General features: G+C 39.6%; 1 protein-coding gene and 1 pseudogene across 3 annotated transcripts in view; both read left to right on the forward strand.

The window, feature by feature from the left end:
* LOC102244077 overlaps positions 1 to 2,978 on the forward strand; it is a 6,162-nt pseudogene extending 3,184 nt beyond the window's left edge.
* An 11,869-nt stretch (positions 2,979 to 14,847) lies between these two features.
* The window catches only part of SMARCAD1 (SWI/SNF-related, matrix-associated actin-dependent regulator of chromatin, subfamily a, containing DEAD/H box 1), an 86,188-nt gene continuing 85,773 nt past the window's right edge, over positions 14,848 to 15,262 (forward strand). For 2 of the 3 annotated variants that reach the window (XM_005877781.2, XM_014549009.1), the window contains exon 1: positions 14,848 to 15,145. The gene's annotated coding sequence lies outside the window, so the exon portion shown is untranslated. The remainder of the gene's footprint in view (positions 15,146 to 15,262) is intronic. The other variant, XM_005877783.2, reaches the window with a different exon arrangement.

A 15,262-nucleotide genomic window follows, 5' to 3' on the forward strand; every position in this document is an offset into this window, starting at 1 on the left:
CTCCACGCGCACCTCCGCACCTTAGTATTTCACCTCCGCACTGCGCCTCCTCTGAGTCTCTGTATGGATTTCTCTTTACTTCTAGTTGTAGAATCTCTCCTCAGCCAGCCTTCCTGTGGTTCTGGGTGATGTCCGTTCTGTCTTTTAGTTGTATTTTTGAATTGGTTGTTCGAGGCGGCAAACTCCGGTGTTAACCTATGCCGCCATCTTGGTTCCTCTGTAGACTTTGAGTTTTACATGCTTGATTTACAAGATTGATTACAATGATCCAATTTTGAGTTAAATATATTGTGAAACATGACATTTGCAAAATGGCAGATATATTAAGATAATGTAAACATAAGAATCTTATCTAATAAAGAGGGAATATGCAAACTGACCATCACACCATAACAGTCAAGATGGCTGTGCCCACAGCGGAGGCCGAGTTCCCGTAACGAGCCTTAACGAGCAATCAGCAGGGACCTGAGGCTGCACCCCCTGCCTGGTGGGACTTGACAGGGGACCTGAGGCACATCCCCTGCCCAGCGGGGCTTGACAAGAACCTCAAAACACGCCCCCACACCAACCCTGGATGGGGGACCTCAGGCCGCTCCCCCGGCCCCAGCACTGGGCCAGGGGACCTGAGGCCATGGCGCCCCAACCCTGCAGGGCTTAACAGGGACCTCAAGGCCTGCCACCTGCCCTGGCCTGGGCCAGGGTACCTCAGGCTGCGCCCCCACTGCAGACCAGGGGACCTGAGGCTGCGCCCCCCACCTGGCGGGGCTTGACAAGGGACCTCAGGCTGCCCCACCTGGCCCAAGCAAGGGGACCTCAAGGCACACCCCCTGACCCGGGCCAGGGACCTCAGGCTGCACCCCCAGCTCAGCGGGGCTTGACGGAGGTGGCGCCAGCAGGGTCTGGATCTAGCCTAATGGGGGTGGGGCTGGCCAGGTCTGGGTCTCATGTGATTTCGAAGCACATGTGGGTGGGCGGGGACTTGACTCTGGTTCCCGTGGTGTGCCCCAGACTCTGACAGGAGGAAGATTTTCATATACATTTTATTAATTTTCTTTCATCTCTGACACTTCTATTATAAAGGGCAAATAGCAATATTAAAATATTTCCTCTAATTAACTCCCTTTTAATGTGCACGAATTTCATGCACCAGGTCACTAGTTATGACAATAAAAATGAGATGCCACAAATACAGATGTGGTAAAATTTGAACCTGGATGTGTGAGTTGACTAGTCAATGTATCAAGTACCATCCTGACATTGTGCGTATAGACAACAACAAAATGGTAACAACATAATGTCATGAGGAAGCTGAATAGCAACAAGAGTGGGAGAAAAATGTAAGGTCTGTGTGTTTGAACTCAAGCTTCTAGCTGAGAATACCATGACAATTATAAGACATGCATAAGTAATGCATCTCTATGCTCACTACAGCATTATTTACAATGGCCAAGATTTGGAAATAGTCCAAGTATCCATCAATAGACAAGTGGATAAAAAAGCTGTGGTACATTTACACAATGGAATACTACTCAGTCATAAAAAAGAAGGAAATCTGAGTGGGTGCCTCCGCAGAGAGAGGGCAGCCGGACTCCCTGGCCCCGGGCCTCCCAGGGCTGGGGCAAGGGGACCATGTCTGCTCCTGATCTGGTGCCTGCCACTCACTCTCAGGGAGAGCTGCCCATGCGGCTGCACCCAAATAGGAGGGCAAGCAGGCAGCGAAGGAGGAGAGGGCCACCACCGCCACCAGCGTGGGGCGCGGGGAGAGCATTGCTGGTGCCCCAGGTGGCTGTGCAGGGAGGACTCTGACACTGCACCTGGTGCACAGGGTGCGTGGGGGGCAGGGGGCTCAGAAGAAAAGCTGCGCAGCTGCTTAAGGAGAACCCTTGGATCAAAAAGCTGCCTCAGCACCTGCCCCCACTGGACTCCCTGGAAGCAGAGCTCAGTTCCCCAAAATTATAAAAGCAGGAAAACTCAAGACAAAGAACCCCAACAAGTGTCATCGTGTCATCAACCAAGGAAACAAGAAGCTACAAAAGAAAAAAGAAGAAGAGAAATAACAGTGAGAGCAAAGAAACCCGGGAAACAAAACTAGATGGTCCTGGTGAAAATGTCAGTGAGGATGAAGCTCAGTCAAGTAATCAAGGAAGGAAAGTTGATAAGCAAGTGGGTACCACTCCACTTAGATGATGTAAGACCAGAGACTCAAGAAAGACCAGGATCTGGGAACAGCTCAAGGTGTCAACCTGAAACAAATAAGTCATCACATAAGAATAGGAGAAGTGATACACGAAGTTGGAGACGTGATAGAGAAAAGGGAGATGATCAAGATGAAGTTTCCAGTGCGAGAAGTGAAGGTGGTAATATCCGAGGTTCCTCAAGAGGCCGAGGAAGAGGTCGAGGACGGGAAGAGGACGAGGCAGAGAAAATTCTGGATTGAACTTTGATTATTCATATGCTTTATCAAGAACGTGGTGAAAGGACTGACCAACCATTTCAAACAGAACTTAATACCAGTATGATGTATTACTACGATGATGGTACAGGCATACAGGTATATCCTGTGGAAGAAGCATTGCTCAAAGAGTATATTAAGCACCAAGTTGAATATTACTTTAGTGTAGTAAATTTGGAACGGGACTTCTTTCTTAGGAGCAAGATGGATGAACAAGGTTTCTTGCCTATTTCCCTGATTGCTGGTTTCCACCATGTTCAGGCTCTCTCTACAAACCTTAATCTCAGTTTAGAAGCACTGAAAGATAGCACAGAAGTGGAAATTGTGGATGAGAAAATGAGAAAAAAGACAGAACCAGGAAAATGGCCAATTCCGGGCCCTCCTCCAAATAGGGTGCCACAAACAGACTTCTCTCAACTAATTGACTGCTCAGAGTTTGTACCAGGCCAAGCCTTTTATTCACATGCAGTCAGGGTAATGATCTACTGATGCTCTTGGATGTCATTTGATGGGAATATGCAAAGGAATAGGTGACTCACTGAAATGTCATTATAAATATTCTCATATACAGACAAAAATTCATATACCAGAGGGAGAAAGGTGTGTGGTGCGATAAAAGAGGATGTAAGGGAGATAAAAGGTGATGGAAAGGGACTTGATTTGGGGTGATGAAGGCATAATACAATATACAGTTGCTGTATTACAGAATTGTACACCTGAACCCTATATAATTTTATTAACCAATAAATTCAATTTAAAAAGACAAGCATAAGTAAGTAGTAAAAATGTCAACACTACAGTGTAGCTAAACACCCATGTGATGATGATGATGAGAGACAGACCAGAGGACTGCTGTTGTTTTTATAGGAGCTGCCCATTTGTGTGTAAATAACCTGGGCTGCACATGCTACTTTTTATTCACGGTGGGAAAGTTAATTTTCATTCTGGAAATATTACAAGATTCGGTCTTTTCCCTTTAGACTGATGTACTTGTGTCCAGATCAATAAAGTAGAAACAGAGAGGCTTGAGTGGCATTTCCCGGGTTGTTAGGTCCTTTGCTATTTAATTTGCCCCTCTTTTATGGTGCACTGTATCTCACATAATAATGCCATAATATTTCACATGGAATTTAAGATTTATTAATGTGGACACTAAGGGATAAGAAATTTAAGAAATGAAAGTATTTTTTTCACTCTTTAAAATCCCTTTTTTATACACTAGTGTGAGGCACCTGCCATCAAAAAAGCACTGATGGACAGTCTCACAGATAATTTTATTTATTGTTTCTTTGATTGCCAGCCCTCTGTGCATCTAAACCTAGAAAGCAACTTGGGCAAGTGTTTTAAAATTTGAAGAAACATTTTTAAGGCTTTTTAAATAAAGATATGCTGTCTGTATAAGTTAGATTAATATATTGTGTAAATAAGGAGTCCAAGATGACATTTTAACCTGCTCATGAACAAGCATTAGTTGAGTTAGATAAAATAGAAAACACTTCTTCCACAGAGTAGCTAAGATAGGTTAGTCAAGTTGGTGATGCCTGTCCATAAGCGATTTATGCATTATTAATAAAATTACAGGAATAAAATCACAATGTCTTGTAAATTTTTGTGTTTTTTTTAATATACTCATTTACATGCACACATACACCGCCTGAAACAAGTCAATGTACATTTAAAATGTTAAAAAAATGTAGGTTCTTTACTTTATACATCAGAAACCAGATGGATAATGAAGGCATTATAGAAAGATGGAATGTGTTTTGAGTTATGCTGATTCACTTTAAATCATAGGAATAATCATGTAAATTCAGTCTTTTCCTGTGACTGCCCAAATTTCTGACCTTAACAATTCTCCTTTGATAAGAAAGCCTTAGTTTCCTAAATTCAGTCGAGAGTACTGCACCAAAAATTTGAAATGGGAATAAGGGATAGGAAATTTAGATTGTGTTTATCTGTACCCATGCATAAAGAAAAATAGTGGAACAATTGTACACCTGAACCCTATATAATTTTATTAACCAATAAATTCAATTTAAAAAGACAAGCATAAGTAAGTAGTAAAAAAGTGGAGGAAATAGGATGAACAAAATCAAGTAAGGAAAGATACAATATAGTGTATACTCTTTAATGAGAACTTACTGAAAAATAAAAAAATTATATGTTGTATTTAGAATTTAAATCCTACTTTCCCCCAGAAATGCAATTAAAGTAGTTAGCAAAATATAGCAGGTGATTATCAAAATGGTGAAAATACGCAATGCTTTTTATTCCCCAAAATTAGTAATGGCAGTTACTAAAGGTTTAAGTTTTAAAAGGCACATACAAAGCCTTGGTCGAGTAGCTCAGTTGGTTAGAGCAAGCATGTCAAACTAACACAGACCAAACAAACAAGGTTTAAGTTTATGTGGGCCGCAAAAAAACCCCAAAAGCTTCAATTTTCATAGAAATGTAAGTTTATTTTGATAGAGACATGCTGAATACAAAGGGCTGAAATAAATGAGTAATTGTTAACATAAAATAATAGAACATTTTAATAAAAATTAATATTTTTTCTTGAACATTAACTTAACCAGACACTGAATAACTCAACAAATTTATAAATGTAATGTAAATAAATCTCTTTTTCTTGTTCTTCAAAAGCAAAATATTTCCTGTTGCACACACCAAACAAGTCAGCCCAAGACTAATGACGTGGCAATCAGCTGCTAAAATATTCACTGCTGGTATTAGTGGAGGGGATAGGTTAGTCAAGTTGGTAATGCCTGTCCATAAGCGATTTAAGCATTATTAATAAAATTATAGGAATAAAAATAAAAAGGAAATCTTACCTTTTGCCACAGCATGGATGGACCTGGAGAACATTGTGCTAAGTGAAATAAGCCAATCAGAGAAAAACAAGTACCACATTATTTCACTCATATGTGGAATCTCATGAACAAAATAAACTAACAAACAAAATAGAAACAGACTCATCAAGAACAGACTGACAGCTGTCAGAGGGGAGTGGGGTTGCAAGGCTGGGTGAAAAAGGTGAAGGGATTAAGCAAAAAGAAAAAAACTCATATACAGACAAAAATTCATATACCAGAGGGAGAAAGGTGTGTGGTGCGATAAAAGAGGATGTAAGGGAGATAAAAGGTGATGGAAAGGGACTTGATTTGGGGTGATGAAGGCATAATACAATATACAGTTGCTGTATTACAGAATTGTACACCTGAACCCTATATAATTTTATTAACCAATAAATTCAATTTAAAAAGACAAGCATAAGTAAGTAGTAAAAAAGTGGAGGAAATAGGATGAACAAAATCAAGTAAGGAAAGATACAATATAGTGTATACTCTTTAATGAGAACTTACTGAAAAATAAAAAAATTATATGTTGTATTTAGAATTTAAATCCTACTTTCCCCCAGAAATGCAATTAAAGTAGTTAGCAAAATATAGCAGGTGATTATCAAAATGGTGAAAATACGCAATGCTTTTTATTCCCCAAAATTAGTAATGGCAGTTACTAAAGGTTTAAGTTTTAAAAGGCACATACAAAGCCTTGGTCGAGTAGCTCAGTTGGTTAGAGCAAGCATGTCAAACTAACACAGACCAAACAAACAAGGTTTAAGTTTATGTGGGCCGCAAAAAAACCCCAAAAGCTTCAATTTTCATAGAAATGTAAGTTTATTTTGATAGAGACATGCTGAATACAAAGGGCTGAAATAAATGAGTAATTGTTAACATAAAATAATAGAACATTTTAATAAAAATTAATATTTTTTCTTGAACATTAACTTAACCAGACACTGAATAACTCAACAAATTTATAAATGTAATGTAAATAAATCTCTTTTTCTTGTTCTTCAAAAGCAAAATATTTCCTGTTGCACACACCAAACAAGTCAGCCCAAGACTAATGACGTGGCAATCAGCTGCTAAAATATTCACTGCTGGTATTAGTGGAGAGAAATGGGGTGCCTGAGCATAAGGACTGTAAGGGAAATGAATGCAACATGATTATAGTAATCAGTTATTAGCAAACGTTGTAGTTCGTTATTAATAACTGGAGGCCCAGTGCACAAATTCGTGCATAGGTGGGGTCTGGCCAGCCCACCCCAACTGGGGCCTATTGGGCCGGGCTGGCCAGGGGAGGGGTCATGGTCAGTTGACCAGCAGGCCCCACCTCCTGGTGGAACTCCCAGCTGAACTCCCAGTAGAGGGGACAATGTGCATATTAGCCTTTCATTATATAGGATTATGTATAACAGGATATTGTAAAAATTAAGTTACAAAATTTTTATTAAAATGTTTCTTACATACCATTATATTGGCTGGGCCCCAAAAATATTCATTGTGGGCTGCATGTGCGGGTTGTGGGCTTGATCCCCAGTGGGGGGTGCGCAGGAAGCAGCTGATTGATGATTCTCTCTCATCATTGATGTTTCTAAATCTCCCTCTCTCTCCCTTCCTCTCTAAAATTAATAAAAATGTATTTAAAAATATATAGATGAAAAGGCATAAAATTTAAAAAAGAAAAGAAATATATAGTATTAAAAAAAGAAATGTTCTGCCCTAACCGGTTTGGCTCAGTGGATAGAGCGTCGGCCTGAGGACTCAAGGGTCCGAGGTTTGATTCCGGTCAGGGGCATGTACCTTGGTTGCGGGCACATCCCCAGTAGGGAGTGTGCAGGAGGTAGCTGATCGATGTTTCTAACTCTCTATCCCTCTCCCTTCCTCTCTGTAAAAAATCAATAAAATATTTTTTTTTAAAAAGAAGTGTTCTGTTTCTCTCACACTTTTGAACTAGTTACAGACATTTATTTATTTAAATATTTATCACATTGTATTTTAATCACCACTTTATCAGTCCCCATTAGATTGGGATTCCTTGAGAGCAGGGACTGCCATGTTCACTTTGTCTTGAAGCAAGTACCACATTATTGGCTAAATGAGAATGAACGGTATTTCTATTCCAGTGGTATGTATTTATCCATAATTGTGAGCATTCATCTCCAAATATTCTATAGTCTTATTCAAATTTAAATAAGAAACTGATACGAACGCTTTGATTTAGTTTGTGCTAAATCATTTTTTAAAATTTGTAGCATTGGGCATTTTATTATAAAAAGCTGATACTGATATACGTAAACTAATAACTTAAAATTCATTGTACATTTACTTCATTTTTAAACTTAACCTTCTGGCAAATCTTTTTATTTCTTCTTTCTAGTAAATCTTTAGCTTCATTTTTTTTTGGCTGTTACACAAGGAGATGCTCCCTTGGGGTTAGAGCATGGTCCTTATACACCAAGGTTGTGGGTTCAATACAATCAATGAATGCAAAAATAAGTGGCATAACAAATCAACGTTTCTATCTCTTTCTTCCTTTCTCTCTCTCTCAAATCAATAAATAATTAAAAAATAATACAAAATAAAAGGTGCATACAGGGATGGAATCATCACAGATTCCACCAGTTATAAAGACTGAAGACCTCTTTGTCAGGGTTTCTTAATGTGAAGTTCATGGAGCACTAAGGGGTCCATGAACCCCCTGAAATTATGTACAATCTCTTGTGTGCATATGCAGTTTTCTGGAATACATTCCATAGCTTCTTAAAAATCAGATTCTCAAAAGAGGTTCATGACCATTCCCTCTGTCTCCCCAAATTAAAAATCATCACTCTGGAAAACAAAGTATTTGCTTACAAATTTGGTAATATTTGGCTTAGTTTCTTGTTTTCAAGAAAGAAAGATCAATTTAGTCTTACGATCTAGTATCCTGTCTTTTCCATTTCATATTTGTGTGTGGGAGGTAAGATTGGTTTACACAAGTTTCCATTACCAACCAGGTGTGGTTTACATTTTTAAGATATCAAGTTAAGAAGAAATCCAGGTTTGCAAGTCCCATTTTTAATCTCTGTTGCTGTTTATTATTTTGTTTGGTTTCTTATTCAATTCAATTCAAATTTGGAAGGGTGGCTCCTTGAATTGCTTTATGATTTTGTTTTGGTAAATATAAAGCCAAAAAAATTTTTTTTTTAATTCCCACAACGTCTTTCCTCCTATTTAATGAAGACATTTGAGGATTCTATCAAACATTTTCACTGACCCCATTTCAAAACTAACAGGTAATTAACAGAATTTCTGTAGCTCTGTTACTCAGGGTTTTCTGGAAAAACAGAAGCAAGAGGATATGTACATATGTAAAGAGATGGATCACCTGATTTTGGAGACTGAGAAGTCACTCAGCAAGCTGGAGGTGCAGGAAAGCTGATGATGTAGTTCCAGTCCTAGACCCTGTTGTGGACCAACGTTTGCGAGAGTAAGACTACCGACTCCAATTAGGTCTAAAACAGCAAGCGAGGATTTATTGAAACTGGCCAGTGACTGCCTCGGGTTTCTCCACGAAGGGAGCAAGCCCAAACAGCAGCAGCAGCCTTGGGGTCAAGCAAGCTTTTATTTGCACAAACCACTAATATCCATTGAAAGGGCGAGGACTACGCCCTCCATCTTACCCTGGATCCTCCATCTTTGGGCAGCCATGTGTTCGGCAAGGCTTCTTCCCGGAAGCCCAAGCCTCTGCTAGCCACACCCAGGACTTCTTTAAACTAACCAATGACAATCAAGGGAAGTGCGCGCCATAGACATGACCACATCCTGTGTAACGAGACACCGACTTGCGCCTGGCCAATCGGCAGGGCCCACAGTCCCCTCTCCTTCCCCTACTCCACCCCCCTATAAAACTCCTCTTCCCACTGGGCTAGCCCTCTCTCTGCCACTTGCTGCTGTGCCAGTAAGGAGGGTAGGGGAGCCAAGCCCGGGTTTGAATAAAAGACTCTCTGCTTTTGCATTGGACTCGGCTGGCTCCCTGGTGGTCTATTGGGGATCTTGAAATCTGGGCATAACATCCATCATAACTGTTACAATGCTCTACAAGCTACAAACATCCTTTTACAATACTCTATTCAGGGTTCTCACGCACAGGTGTGCTGACCAGGAACTTCCAGGGCCATGCATGGCCACCCATCCTTAGCCATATCCTGGGTCTTGTCAATTCTCAGAACTCGGAACAGGTCACCTCAATCTTTGCTAAGTCTAAATTTTTCCCACTGCTACTTTAAGTTTGCTTTAAGCCTAGTGCACTACAACCCCAGTTCGAAGGCCAGAGAAGAGGTCAGAGAGGATGATATTCCAGTTAAAGCAGAGAGAGTGAATATTCCCTTGTTATGCCTTTTTTTTTTCTCTATTCAGGCCCTTAATGGATTGACTGAAGCCCACCCAAATGGGTGAGGCAATCTTCTTTACTTAATCTACCAATTCAAATGCTAATCTCTTTCAGAAACAACCTTAAGGACACACCCATAAATAATGTCATTCCATCAATCTGGCAATTACTTAGCCTAGTCAAATTGACACATAAAATTACCCATTAAAGCAGTCAGTCCTGCATAGTCATTTTATTTTTTTTATTTATTTTATTGATTTTTTACAGAGAGGAAGGGAGAGGGATAGAGAGGTAGAAACATCAATGAGAGAGAAACATTGATCATCTGCCTCCTGCACACCTCCTACTGCCCACAACCAAGGTATGTGCCCTTTACCAGAATCAACCCTGGACCTTTCAGTCCGCAGGCCGACGCTCTACCCACTGAGCTAAACCGGTTAGGGCTAAATAGTCATTTTAAGTTAAAGGGTGAATACTCTCCCCGTAGGGACCCTTGAAGCAATAATTTATTTCTGAAGTCTTAGTCACCACATTTGAGTAGTTCCTATTCACAATGTTCTATTTCACGGTCTATACTTGTGAAACTACTATTTTTTTAAATTAAAAAATTTTATTGCCCAGACGATGTGGTTCAATGGTTGAGTGTCGACCCATGAACCAGGAGGTTACAGCTCAATTCCTGGTCAGGGCACATGCCTGAGTTGCGGGCTCGATCCGCGCTTAGTAGGCGCGGTGCAGGAGGCAGCTGATCAATGTTTCTCATGTATGTTTCTCTCTCTCTCTCTCTCTCTGAAACCAATAAAAACATATTAAATTTTTTTAACTTATTGAATTTACTGAGGTGAAATTGGTTTAAAAAATTATATAGGTTTCAAGTGTCGTGAAACTTCATCTTAATTTCCATGAGGAATCACATAAAACATCACACAAATTAGAAATAATAATGCATTTCGGTGATTATCTAGTACTTAAAAAGAGGTGCCTTTAATCTCATTTATGTTACTGAGAAAGAGGAGTTGGGTATTATTGTGGGAAATAATTCTTCTGGCAAAAAAGGCAGAGAGAAATTATGAGGACACACAAAGTCTATTAGATTATGGTGTTTCAATTCAGCTGCTCCAAATTTGAGGTGACTAAGAAATGGGCCTAAGATTTCCAGATAGTTGCTGAGTCAAGGTATTTTAAGTTGGGAAAAGAAGGAACATCTTAATTCTACATTAAAATATCAATACACTTGAGAAAAAAAATGTAGAAAAATGTTTGGATGTGTTCCAATTACTGCATAACAAACTACATCCAAAATTTAGTGCTTTAAAACAATGGCCAATTGTTGGGAAGCATGAGACTTGGTTGGAATGTTTGTAAGGAGAACATTCTGATAAAAGGGAAGTGTGTGGAAGGCCGCCTGCCCTGTTTACTGGAATTTCTACTTAGGGTAGTCTTAGGGGAGTGTTGAAGGCAGCACCCCTAATTATTCCTTGACCTTTCCAAACAAGTCTATGCATGTGCAGACCACCAGGTGTTTACTAGAATCCTTATGCTTAATCCCTGGATGCCCTTGCCCTAGAGGACAATGCAAACACATGTGTCCTCCCAAGATTACTCACCCTACTGATTGTACCTAAAGATAAAAATTCCAATAAAAGCCTAGCGAGGCAGGCAATCGAGGCTGCCTGGTCACTTTGGCCAGGCCATCCCTTAGCCTCTCTTTCACAGTGAAAGTGTGTCAGAGTAATCTGTTCATCCATTCATTGTTCAGGGGCTGCTGGTCAGCCCTGGCAGCCATTTGATTGTATCTCATGATTTTATAGGTCAGGAATTTGGGCCACGCTTGCTGAGTGATTCAAATTTTATCATTTCTTTCTCATACACTAGTTGGAATACTCTTTTTGTTTTTAATACGGTTTTTAAAAATTGATTTTAGAGAGAGAGGAAGGGAGAGTGAAGAGAGATTTTAGAAACATAGATGAGAGAAAGTTTGATCAGCTGCCTCCTGCCACCTCCTGGAGATTGAGCCCACAACCCGGGCATGTGCTCTGACCCGGAATTGAATGGTGACCTCCTGGTTCATGGGTTGCCACTCAAACTCTGAGCCACCAGCAGGGCTGGAATACTTTTTATAAAGAGACACTTTCCTTCATCTATCGTTTGATTTCTTAATGAACCCTTCACAGAATAAAGGCAAAATAAAAGCTTGGTTCTTTTCCTCTACTTACCAGTTTTCATGATAATGAATTGTCTTCTTTCATTCTCCCAAAACAACCAGTTGTGTTATTTTTTTAATACCATAAAGAACTCATATATTTGATGGCTTTCAAAAAATTGTAATTTTAAATCTTATTGAAGTTCCAAGTACCCCATCTTTGGTCAGTAGTAGAAGCCTCTTCAAGTTGACTCATGAATCTTTTGAAATGACAATAGTGGTCTTTGATAATTTCCTTGCTTTTTGTTACAGAAAGATATTCCCGGCTCATCCTGAACATTTCCTGTCCCAGCCTGGGGTCCTTTTTCCAAGAAGCTCTGATTTCCTTTAGTGTTAAATTCTATTTCAAGACCATAATCTTAGAGGTAGGGATGTGACTCCTATTGTAATTATGTTGGATCTTTTTTGCTTATCTTGAATATTCATTATTTTCTCTTTAAATCTATTTACCTATTTTTATTTTAGTTTATTTCCCTTTTTACTCTATTTATTAAGGTATCTGTTATGTTTATCTATGTGTTATATCTAGGTTAATCTTCATTTCTAAGATTATTTTTTTCTTTTACTTCTCTTTCTTTCTTGAATTATGTCACCTCTTTTCTGAAATTTTAAAACTCTGGTTTCTGTTGTTCTTTCATGGCATGCATCATTCTGAAGATACTCAGCTTTTTAAAACATTCATTTGTGGTTATCTATATGCTTAGGCATTTTATGTAATTATTATCATCATTTATTCACTCAACAAATACTTATTGAGCATGCACTATGTACAGAAAGGCCTTGTAGCTTGAAATTGAACCACACAAGCCAATCAAGATTATTGTTCTATGCAACTAAAGTTTTGTGGTTGTTTGCCCTGGCCAGTGTGGCTCAGTTAGTAGGGCATTGTTCTGTGCACCAAAAACATGTTGGTTCAATTCCCAGTCAGGGCACATGCCTGGGTTTCAGGCTCTATCCCCAGTGGGGAGCGTGCAGGAAGCAGCGAATCTATGTTTCTTTCTCACATCAATGCTTCTCTCTCTCCCTCTCTCACTTCTCTCTCTAAAGATAAAAAAAAATATTTTGAAAAGAAAAAAATTTTGTGGTTGTTTACTATGCAACAAAAAGCTAATATACCATATTTATAATTATTAAGTCCTAACTGTGTTTTGTCTCAACAGAATACTTTTATACCATGAATTCTGTTTTTGAAATCCTCATTTTTTGGCCCTGTCAGCTGGATTTATGTCTTTAGACACATGTTAAGAAAAATATATTTTCCAGGAATTAAAAACATGAAATTGATTTTTTTCTTCCATAAATGAGTTATATATATGTGATCTAGAAAGACAGAGTCACAATACTTCCCCTCCAGATCTTTGTAGATGTTGCATCATTACCTCTGGCATTTAGTTTAGTTAATAACTTTAGACAGACTATTTTTTTGTCCCTTTGTAAAGTGTGCCTTAACTTTTGCACAATGGTTTTGAGCACCTGGGCTCTGAAATTTTCTGCTCACATAGCTCCAAGAAGGATAACTAACTTTTTCCCAGGTCCTTCCTGCTGAGGGCCAACAGTGCTTCCAGTATCTATATCCTTAGACCTAACATGTAGTAAAAGGCCCCTAGGCCTAAAAGGTGACCAAGCAATAGGGTGCAGGTAAGTTTGCCAAATAAAATACAGGACACCTGGTTAAAATATCAGAGAGACAACAAATAATTTTTCAGTATAAGTTAAGTTTCAAATATTGCATGGGACATATTAGTACTAAAAAAGCATTTGTTGCCCTGCCGGTGTTGGTCAGTGGTTCAGCGTCTACCTATGAACTTACTAGAAGGTCAGGATTTGATTCCCTATCAGGATTTCAGACTCGATCCCCAGTAGCATGTAGCAGGCAGCCAATCAATGATTCTCTCTCTTCATTAATGTTTCTATCTCTCTCTCCCTCCCTTCCTTTCTGAAATCAATAAAAATATATTAAACAAAAAGTTGTTTAACATTCAGATTTAAGAAAGCATCTTTTTTTTTTCAAATATGGCAACCCTAGGTGGTGTTGAGTTGGACATTTGAGCTGGGTGTCCATATGTGTGAGCAGAGGCCCCTAATAATATTAGAGTAGGAGGTGGTTAGATCTGTCTGAATATAAAGCAAATATTCTTTTTTATTTATTGCTTTTAGCGAGATGAAAGGAGAGGAAGAGAAACATCAATTTGTTACTCCACTTATTCATGTATCCATTTGGTTGATTCTTATATGTGCCCTGACCAGAATTGAACCTGCAACTTTTAGGTGTACGGATGGCATGCATGCATCATTCTAAAGATACTCAGCTTCAGAGTATCTTCAGATGTTCCAACCAACTGAGCTACCTGGCCAGGGTGAAATTCCAATTTTTCAGGCCTTGTTACTGAATTTTATGAATCCAGATATGTGTTTTATGTGTGCCCACATTTGATAAATCTGTGGGTTTGTGTTACAATTCAAAACACTGATTTATAAAACAGAATACCAATTTAAATTTACAGTGACCAATATATTTGGCAGATTAATGATGTGCAGTAATTTCTTTTTAACCAGAGGATCAAATTACAACTCAGAAAAGTGCCTGTTTAGTCTAATGTTAGAACAACGGGAATAAATATTCTTCGGGTAATATTTCCATCAAGATAGGTGAGTGAATTGTCATATTCTACTCTAAGAACCATCCAGCCAACAGTGAGGAGGCAGTTTGTATGCTCTGAAGCTCAACATGCCCGGGTTTTTACTCCTTACTAATTAACTACTTATCATCTGCAGGCCTCGGGTTCCTTACTTGGTAAAAAAAAAAAAAAAAAAAAATAGGCTTCTTTAAGGGTTCCGATCATACACATAAAAAAACATGTAGCACCATATTGTTATTATACTATCTATATGTTACCTAAAACACAGATTGTAACATATCAAACATTGTATCACACGTTATTGTTATGCTACTTGTTGTCAGTGTGCTCTTTATTATTATGTATTCTATTTTCCAACTCTCCAGCCAACCTAGACAAACAGGCCAGAAAGCTTCTTCCCAGGCGCAGAGGCGGGTTCCAGTTACCATGACAACAGCGCGCGCCCCACCATTTTCCGCTCGGGCATCACTCGGGAAGAAGAAAAGCTTAGGCTGCGTGTTGCGTCATCACTACGCGCTCGCAGGCTTGCTCCGGCTTAATTGGCAAGTCCCGGCCCGGCTCCCGTCGCGCACGCCAGAAATTATTATTTTTTCCTCTTCAGCCTTGGTTACAGCGCACCGAGCCTGCTGGACGGTAAGTACCTGAGGGAGAAAGGCGGAGAGCCAGCGGGCGAGGGGACGTTCCCGGAGATGCCGGGGCGCCTCGGAGCCGGCCCCGCGCCGCTCGGTCCTATCAGCGTCCTCCCAGCTG

The sequence above is a fragment of the Myotis brandtii genome, unplaced genomic scaffold (assembly GCF_000412655.1).
Source record: "Myotis brandtii unplaced genomic scaffold, ASM41265v1 scaffold530, whole genome shotgun sequence".
NCBI classification, from domain to species: domain Eukaryota; kingdom Metazoa; phylum Chordata; class Mammalia; order Chiroptera; family Vespertilionidae; genus Myotis; species Myotis brandtii.